Source organism: Theobroma cacao, chromosome 9, assembly GCF_053813885.1.
Source record: "Theobroma cacao isolate CCN51 chromosome 9, ASM5381388v1, whole genome shotgun sequence".
Classification (NCBI taxonomy): Eukaryota; Viridiplantae; Streptophyta; class Magnoliopsida; order Malvales; family Malvaceae; genus Theobroma; species Theobroma cacao.
In genome coordinates, this window is record NC_142647.1 from 15,288,085 (window position 1) to 15,298,134 (window position 10,050).

The window sequence follows — 10,050 nt, forward strand, 5'->3', positions numbered from 1 at the left end:
CAGAGTCATTGTCTTTTGGTTCAAGAATATCCTTCATATCATATTCGAGTCTAGAACATATGCAATCTTCAAAATAGTAAGCATAAACATTATCTTATCCTTCCATTAATTAAAATTTGTTCCATCAAATTGAACCAGTTTCACAACACTTCAATCCATCAATTTGGATGTACTTCAAGACACAGATTCCATCTTCAAAAACAATTATCTTAGGAGAGAATAAATTCAAATTCAGCTTGATTAACTAAGTACCAAAATAAAGGACACCTTGCCAGATGAAGAAGAAAAGAAAATTTGGAAATAAAGGAAGAACAAACGAGAAGCAAAACTCACCGTTTCGAAAATAAAGGAAGGGAAATTGGATACAAGAGTGAAAGCGCACTTTTCATTTATAGAAGAATTTTTTAAGCTTTCTTTAAATTTCGGCTATGTTAGTTAAATGTAATTATTGGGCACTTTCTCCTTATTACTTTACCTTTAAACACTGTACATATATAAGCTCGACAGAGCTTTTATCCAATGAGAAAACTTTGAGATATTTTCTCAATATGACGTCCCTTTGTTCTTTTCTTCATTGTACATTTCTAACATGGTGTTAGAGCAGGATGGAATTTAGCTGGCAGTCGTTGTTTTTCTTGCAATAGGCAAAGGCCATTGTATTAATTGTTGACTGTGTCGTTCCTTTTACAACAACTTTTCTTTGGACTTTTGCTATTGCTTTGTCACTCAAGTTCTTTTAATCCCTATATTATTGTTGTTTTTCACTAGTTACTCATAAGTGAGAATCACTCATTAAGTTGGTAAATCATGGCTGAATCAACACAACACATAGATCAACACTCAAATTACTGAAATCTCACCAATAACAGATCCCCAATCACCCTGTTATCTGCATCACACAGATAACCTTGGATCAATGGTCACTAACCCTAAGTTGAACAGCAGTAATTATATTGCATGGAGCAGATCTTTTTTGCTTGCTATGTCTATTAGAAACAAAACAAGTTGCATTAATGGTTCTATACCAAAGCCTACAATCACAGATCCTTTTTATTTGTCATGGATTCATTGCAACAATCTATTGGTAGCTTGGTTGCTTGACTCTATTTCCCAACAAATAGCATCAACAATATTTTTCATGAATTTAGTAGCAAAGATTTGGAGTACCTTCAAGCAAAACTTTGTCCAACCAAATGACATTAATGTATATAACCTACAATACACCTTGGGAAATGTTACTCAATGCACTAGGACAGTCGATTCATTCTTCATTGAGTTGAAGGGTGTATAGGAGGAATTAAGAAGCTATAGACCCTTGCCCTATTACCAATGTGGAAAATGTGATCCTAGTTGCTTCAAGAGATTTTCATACCAATATAAGAAATATATGGTTTTTAGATTTCTTAATGGATTGAACAGGTCATTCTCATCCGTTAGGTCTCAAATTATGCTGATGGATCCCATTCCAACTCTAGACAAGGTATACAATCTTGTTCTGAGGGGAAAAATGCAAAGAAACCTATTAATTCAAGCACAACCAGTGCTTGAGTCGTCTGCAATGATGATTGCAGTAGACACAAAGAATAAAGTGAAGAAAGAGTTTACTTGTAATCATTGTGGGAAGAAGGGGCACACTAAAGACAAGTGTTATAGACTCATTAGCTTTCCAAAAGACTTTAAATTTACTAAGGTGAAAGAAAACTTCAAGAAAGGAAAAGTTGTAGTTAACAATGTAGTTGTTATCACTGATATACAAGGGTCTGAGGACGGCAAAACTGATTAGGAGGAAGAAGCTGTTGGAACTGGTTCCATGTCTCATATTTCCATGATTAAGCAACAGGTTAGCAGGCGAATAGAGCTCTTAAATGAGAATGGCATATGCAACAACGATGGTAAGGGTAGTTCACAGAACACTCAACAGGGAAACCACTCTTTAGTTAACTTTGCCTTTGCAAGTATTGTCTCTGGCCATCTTTGCTTCAATACAACCAATAATTTATCTCTTAGTTTTAAAAATGCAAATGTTGATATGAGAAGACAAAGTAATTGGATTGTAGACTCTGGTGCCACTGATCATATATGTTAGTCCCTTAAAAATTTTATATATGTTGAACCAGTGAAAAACTGTTATGTCTAAAGACCAAATAATAAGAGAGCACATGTATCTAACATAGGAATAGTCAAACTGAATCCAAAATTAATCCTAGAGAAAGTCCTTTATGTGCCAAAATTCAAGTTCAACCTCATTTCTATACGTTAGCTTACCAGCTCTAAGAAAACCTTTGTACTTTTTACTGATATGCATTGTATTATTCAGAACATTCTCTCATAGACAATGATTAGGGTTTCTAAGGCTTACATAGGATTGTACTTGATGCAAGAAAGTTTAGAAAGTCAAGATCTTTCAAAGTTTCTTTTTGACAAACTCATCAAATTTCCCTTTGCTTTATCTATTAATGTTTATAAAACAATGGACAAATGTTTTGATCTTTGGTATTTTAGATTAGGACATGTGCCTTTGGAAAAGATAAATTTTATGCAAAGAAAACTTCCAAACATTAACTGTTCAAATGATTTAGTTTGTGAAATTTGTCCATTAGTTAAGCAAAGAAAATTGCCTTTTCCTGTGCATACTCAAAGTATAAGTGCTACTTTTGAACTGATACATGTAGACATTTGCGGTCCATATGAGACCCCTACCCTGTCTAACTGAAGGAATTTTCTCGCTATAGTGGATAACCATATGCATTTCACCTAGATTTATTCATGAGAAGTAAATCGGATGTGTTATCAATTATACCAGCTTTTAATAACGTAGTTTTAAAGCAATTTGAGTCTTTTGTCAAATCCATCAGATCAGACAATGGTCTAGAGTTTAGAATGATTGAATTTCTTGCTAAAACTGGAATTATACATCAATTGTCTTGTGTTGAAACTTCTCAATAAAATGGAATTGTTGAGTGTAATCATCAACATATTTTAATGCTAGCAAGGGCCCTACTGTTTCAGTCAAACATTCTTGTCCTTTTTATGAGAGATGTGATCTTAACTACAGTGCATATCATTGACAGGGTTCCCATAAAAACTATTACAAAATAGATCACCATTTGAGTTGGTATCCTACAACAAACTACCTACATATGACCATTTCAGGGTATTTAGGAGCTTATGCTTTATATCCATTCTATCACAAAATAGGAAGAAATTGAACAAAAGGGCCACAAAATGTGTGTTTTTAGGATATCCAAATAATATCAAGGTGTATAGAGTATATGATCTTTGTGCACATATGGTCATAACATCCAGAAATATAGTTTTTCATGGATCAATATTTCCATTTCAACATAAACAACATGATATGCAGACAGATCCCTTTCAAACACCTGGCATGCATATGAAATACACTAATGATTTAGTTCTAACTCCCTAAATTGTCCATTTCATGAGCATACACCTATTGAGTTTAATCAAAATGAAGCTATTCCAAATTCAAATACGCCTCAAACTTCAAGCTCTAGTGATTTCATACCTATATCGCCAAATTCTAATAGTATGCCGACTGCAGCTAATGATGAATATGACACACTTGACAATTAAGACAATCAAGACACACATGATTCATCTGCCAACTTACCAGTTAGGAGAAGTACAAGACTCAATCTAGATGCCTACCATGTTGATTTGCCATCACATTTCGGTGCTGTCACTGTACATCCAATCATAAAATACTTAGCTCCCAAACAACTTTCACTTGCACATAGAACATTTACCACATCATTATCACACTTATATGAACCTCACACTTATCATCAAGCTGCAAGCCATTCACTTTGAAGAAAAGTTATGGCTGTCGAATTTAAATCTTTGTAAGAAAATGAAACATAGAGCATAGTACCTAAGCCTTCAAACTCTCATGTCGTAAGCTATAAGTGGGTGTACAAGATTAAGTTGAATGCATATGGGAATATTAAAAGATATAAACCAAGACTTGTAACAAACTACTACAATCAAGTTCTAGGATTTGACTATCAAAAAACTTCCAATCTAGTTGCCAAGTAGACAACTGTTAGAGTATTTTTTCTTTAGCAACAATATTTAGCTGGAACTTGTCGCAGCTAAATGTGGATAATGCTCTTCTAAATGGTGACTTAGAAGAAGAGGTATATATGGAATTACCACAAGGGTATGAAGTCTAAAGGGAGTATCCAGAAGGATCTAAGTTGGTCGGTAAACTTCACAAGTCATTATATGGCTTGAAGTAGGCTTCTAGGTAATGGAATGCCAAAATTATTAAATTTATTCTGCAAGATGGTTTCAACCAATCAACTATTGACTACTTTTTATTTACTATCAAAGTAAAGGATAAGAATTTCATTGCCTTACTCCTTTATGTGGATGATATATTGATTGGAAGCACATCAATGCAAGTTATGGCAGATGTGAAGCAGTTTTTGAAATCACATTTCAAGCTCAAGGACTTGGGAAAGGTTAAATACTTCCAAGGATTAAAAATAGCAAGATCTTCTAATGGAATCTCAATATGTCAAAAGAAGTATGCATGGGAATTTCTAGAATAACATGGAATGTTGGGAGCTAAAGTAGTTTTCACTCCCATTGATTATAACCACAAATTACACAAAACTCAAAATGGAGAAAAGTTAGTCAATCTAATTGAATATAGGTATTTAGTTGGAATGTTATTGTATCTCACATTCAACAAACTATACATATCATATGCAATCCAAGTCTTGTCACAATTCATGGACAAACCTAGACTTAAGCATTTCATAGCTATTTATAGGGTATTGAAGTACATAAAGGGATCACCAGTAGAAGGTATTTTAATGCAATCAAGTTCAGATTTGAAAATTACAAATTATTATGATAGTGACTGAGCAGGTTGTCAATATTCAAGGAGATCAATCACGGGTTACAATGTTTTCATTGGAAATTCTTTGGTCACATGAAAGTCAAGGAAGTAGTCTGTTGCAGCCAAGAGTTCAACAGAAGCAGAATATTGCTCAATGGCATCCACATGTTGTGAAGTCATCTAGCTAAAACACTTGCTATCAAGCTTTGGGGTGGAACATAAAAATGCAATAAGAAAACTATGTCCCTGTTTTTGTCTTTAAAGTAAATATGTCCCTGTTTTTGTTGGAATTAATTATAATATACTAGGATTCAACTAAAGCATTAAGAAAACTAGAGACTACAAATCTAAAATTTTCTCATTAGAGATTAGAGCAAAGGAGTTTGGTTAAGAGAGAACGACAATGTAAGTATATGTCAAGCTCAGCTTTACAATATGTTTATTATGCCATTCTTACATAAGAATGCATGTTTGTTTAATTGGGTACCTTGAAAATCGTTAAGGACTGTATTGTACCAAATGGTACAATTAAGTTGAATTAAGCCTCGAACTAGTCCAAATAGAGATTTTAAGATGAAATTGAGAATTTTAAAACCCCAAAATAACTTAAAATGGTCATTCGAAGTTCGAGGACCGATTTGGAGTCAAATTGGAATTTTCATGACCTAGGAGTAAAATGGTCATTTTACCATTCGAGGTTAAGATGTGAGTGTTGGATGAAATTTTTGACTAAGATTGATCATTTGGAGTATAATTTGAGTTTGAGAAGTGAAAAATTTTAATTCCGACATTTTTTCGAGCATAGGGCAAAATAGTCATTTTGCCACCCCAGGGGCAAAATTGGAATTTTACACCACCCAACACTTGTCCAGCACATGGATTTTACCCAATATTATCATGGATAATTGAGAAAATTTAAGTGGTGGAGAGAGATTGCTTAATGGGTAAGTATGACCTATGGACCAATAGAATGGTGACATGTGTCAAATTTTCATCCATTTATTATTTGGCTTAAAACCAGCACAAAAATCAGCCCATTTCTCTTCATATGGCCAACCAAAGCAAGAACAAAGGAAGAAAAGAAAGAACAAGAACCCTAGGATGAAAATTCAAGAGAAAATTGGTGGATTTCAAGTAATCAAGCAATCAAAGGTAAAATTTCTTGATTTTGACTTGTGATCTACCTTTCGCATACATTCTTTTGCATTTTTCATGGTTGAATCACATGATTTCATGATGGGTATCTTGCTGACTGAACACTTAGAGAGATTTTGATGCTTGATTTGGTTAGATTTCAATGTATTTTAGTGTTTTTAGTTTATTGGTGATCTGTAGGATGAAAATCAAGTAAGAAAAATTCATGTTCTTCCATCACCCATCATTGGCCGAATTCTCCATGTGGAATATTGATGATGATTTTGATTTTATTTCGAGTAATTTGGTTAGGAATTAGTGATTTATGGTGTGAGAATCAAGTAGGAAAAATCATAGTGTTGTTGCACCCACCATGGCCGAATTTTTCAAGAGAAAATGTGAGGATGATTTTGCCATATTTCAAGTTATTTAATTTGTGTTTGATGATTTGAAGTATTGGGAGAGAAATGGAATTATTTGGAGTAAATTGGACATATTGGCCAATTAATCGGGTGATAGATCGAATTAGGCCAATACAGTTTTATTTAGGTACATAATTGAATTTATATTGAACACCGTATTTAGATAGTTACCCGAGTATTTACATCCCATTTCATGCATTACTATGAAGCTTGAATTGATTTTATAACAATTTAGCACAAATGTAGTAAATGGCTTATTGTGCATTATGTCTAGGTGGTGAGCATTCTGGCAAAAGTAAAGAGATAGTACCCGAGGATCAAGAATCGGAGTACTCGGAATTCGACTCCTGAAATAGTGAGTAACCTTACTATCGTCTTAATTATCTAAAATAGTTTTTATTCGTTTTTGTGATTTTATAGAAAAATGTGTTTAAATGGTAAATCTTTAGGTTTTATAAACAAAATGTGTTTAAATGAAATGATTTTATAAATTGTCTTGAAATTGAATGATGGTTTTGAAAATGGAGTAATTGGAGACTAATTGTTGTGTTATAAATCATAGTTTGAATGGAATGGCTTATGATAATATTGGCATGAATGGTTGAATTGGTATTTGTGTTGAAAATGTATAAACTGTTGTTTGCCTTGATAGGCTGGATAATGATAAAATTGCCATGTCATGCTGTTGAATTTTACTGAATTGGTGGGTTATTGATTAGTCGCTGTAGTAGACGGGTTCCGTGGACCAACCTATTAGACGGGGCACGGTAACCCTATTTTATTTATACCTTAATATGACAGGCGCGGTTGGATAACTCCTGAGGTTAAAACTTTAGAGTTCACTTTACGCCAAACCACCACGTGAGGGTGAACTCAGCCAATGCCAAGGAACGACTATGCTTTCAAAATAAAAACATGATTTATGCGTACATAACTTTTTAACAGCCTCGGCAGACTCGGTTGGGATAGCCTTCGGCCAAGGTATCCTTGATAACTGAGTATGAGAATGATTTGGCACGAGCCAAACTTTTCAGGAAATCATAAGCCTCGTTGTTTATTTGGGTGAGATGAATCTATTTTATCTTATTAAAATGAGTTCGAAATGTTGTGAATCATTTTTATGTTAAACTATTTTATCTGTCTCGATTTACTCAGTTTTAGATATTTTAGATGGTATTTGTTTACTCACTGAGATTATATAATCTCACTACCCTCCTTTCCACCCATTTTAGGCTCAGGATAGTCGGTAGATAGCTCACTTTGTTGAGGGCTACAATTAAACTTGCATCCTAAAAAACTGTAGGTTTACCATTTTTGATACTTTTGATCGTTTGTGGGCCCACGTGTCACTGTAAATTAAATTTTATACTTTGGTTAGCTGTATTACAATATGTATGAATTTATTTAATTTTTAAGCTATAAAATTTATTTACCGATAACTCTATAAATATTGTTTTATAAGCAAATAGAATATTTTATTGAATATTTTTATTATATTCAAATAGTTATAATTGCACTTTAAATGAATGTTTTAGAGATCTAAACTTATTTTTGATTATGAATTATGTGTTTTATACTAGCATACTACATTTTTAGCTAGTTTCGAAATTTTTGGAGAAAAATGACCAAAATGCCCCTATGAGAAAAAATTATTTTTCTATTGTTTTGATTTGAAAATAGTTTATAATATCTCAAAACATGAAACTTAACAACTGTTGCTCATTGGGGAGGTGCGAAAACTAATATTAAAGCCTTGCAGGGTTTCGGTTGACATTTCGAGTAATGAGTGTCGATCGGGACACCGCTGTGATTGTCATGGGCTCGAGGGGAGTATCGGGTCGTGACAGAATAATTATTTTTCAAATGAATTAATTCTAACTTTTATTGTCTACGTATAGATAAATTTAGGCTAAACACCCAAATAAGCTCTTGAATTATATTAAAAAATTTAATTAAACTCTTAAACTTTTATTTTTGGTCAAATAAGCATTTTTCATTAACTATTGACTAACTTTCGTTTGTCAATAGTATAGCTGGCACTTTTATGTCATGTCATCTACCACGTGGCAAGTTGACATGTCATTTTTGATGTCACTGTCACATGGTAGATGACATGGTATTAAATATTGCTAATTAGGAATTATGTGTTTATCTTTTTACTCATCCACATGCTTAAAGCTTATTAGCTTAAAGATCTAGAAGTAAAAAAAAAAAAAAACTAATTACTTTGTTCCCTGATTTGCTTGAGGATTTAAAAAAAAAAACCTAATTACTTTCTTCCCTAATCTTGTAGAAACTATATTTTGTGTCTCAACAAACTAAATCATTTGATTTAGGGTTTAAATCCAAAACTTACTAAATCATCTTAAAAACCTAAAATTCAAATAAATCTTAAAAACAAAAAAAAATCAATATTTATCAACTTTTGTCAGTTTTCTTTACTTGATCATATAGTAAATTTTATTAAGCATCAAAATGATACAAAACACTAAGTTATGAAGAGAATTAGTGAGAGACAAAGGGGTAGCCCCTGTCATTCCACTATGGAACACCCAAGTTGTTCACTGACTATCCCCTGCAACATAAGACATTACAAGAAAACACCAAGCCCTTACACCAGATTACAATGGCTTTACACATATAAAACAGAGTGTTCCGAGGACCATAAGTACAAAGGTTGCAGCCACTAGAGAATATAACAATTTTTTTTATCCTTTTAATTAATTGATGAATATCACGTGGTACACTGCTTCCAAAAAAAAAAATCATGTGGTATACTTATGGCTGAAATTTCTAAAAAAATTCTTGTTTACTCCAATTTTGGCAGCACCACTATCCATGGCCCAAATGGAATTGACATGTCCGACCATTATTTTACACAACAATAGATGAAAGATAAGGTATAGTAGTATTTGAAAACCCTTGTTGAGGGAATTAGACGACTCTTGTCTTTCTTACCAAAGTCAATAGCCTTTTGATGGAGGAAGGAAAAAATACATATAGTCATTTCGGTAATCCAACCCATCGTTGTCTTGTCCATGACCCAACTTGCTAGAATTTAACCGAATGCTTGTGTAAAAAGAATCTAACTTGTAAATATAGTGTTCGAACCCAAGGTCATCTAGAGACTTCCAAGAGGTCCAAATTCGATTTAAACAAGTACTCAGACTCAATCCAATCCCATAAATGGTATTGATAAAAGCTTATTAATATGGGTTGTTTTGTCTCTAAGATTTATTTGATTTTTTATCTCTATGATGATTTAATAAGTTTTAAATTTAAACCCTAAATTAAATTATTTTGCTTGTTTAGTCACAAAAATATTTGTTCTATCATATTAGGGAAGAAAGTAATTACGTTTTTTTTTTTATTTTGTTTTAAATCCTTAAGCAAATAGATTAAGAATGAAAGTAATTTTTTTTTTTAATTTAAATCTTTAAGTCAATATTTTTTGGATATATGAATGGGTAAAAAGATAAATACTTAATTTCTAATCAGCAACATTTAATGTCATTTCATTTGCCATGTGATAGTGACATCATTAAAATGATACGTCAACCTGCCACGTGACAAATGACGTGACATAAAAGTGTTAACTGTACTATTGACTAATGAAAATTAATT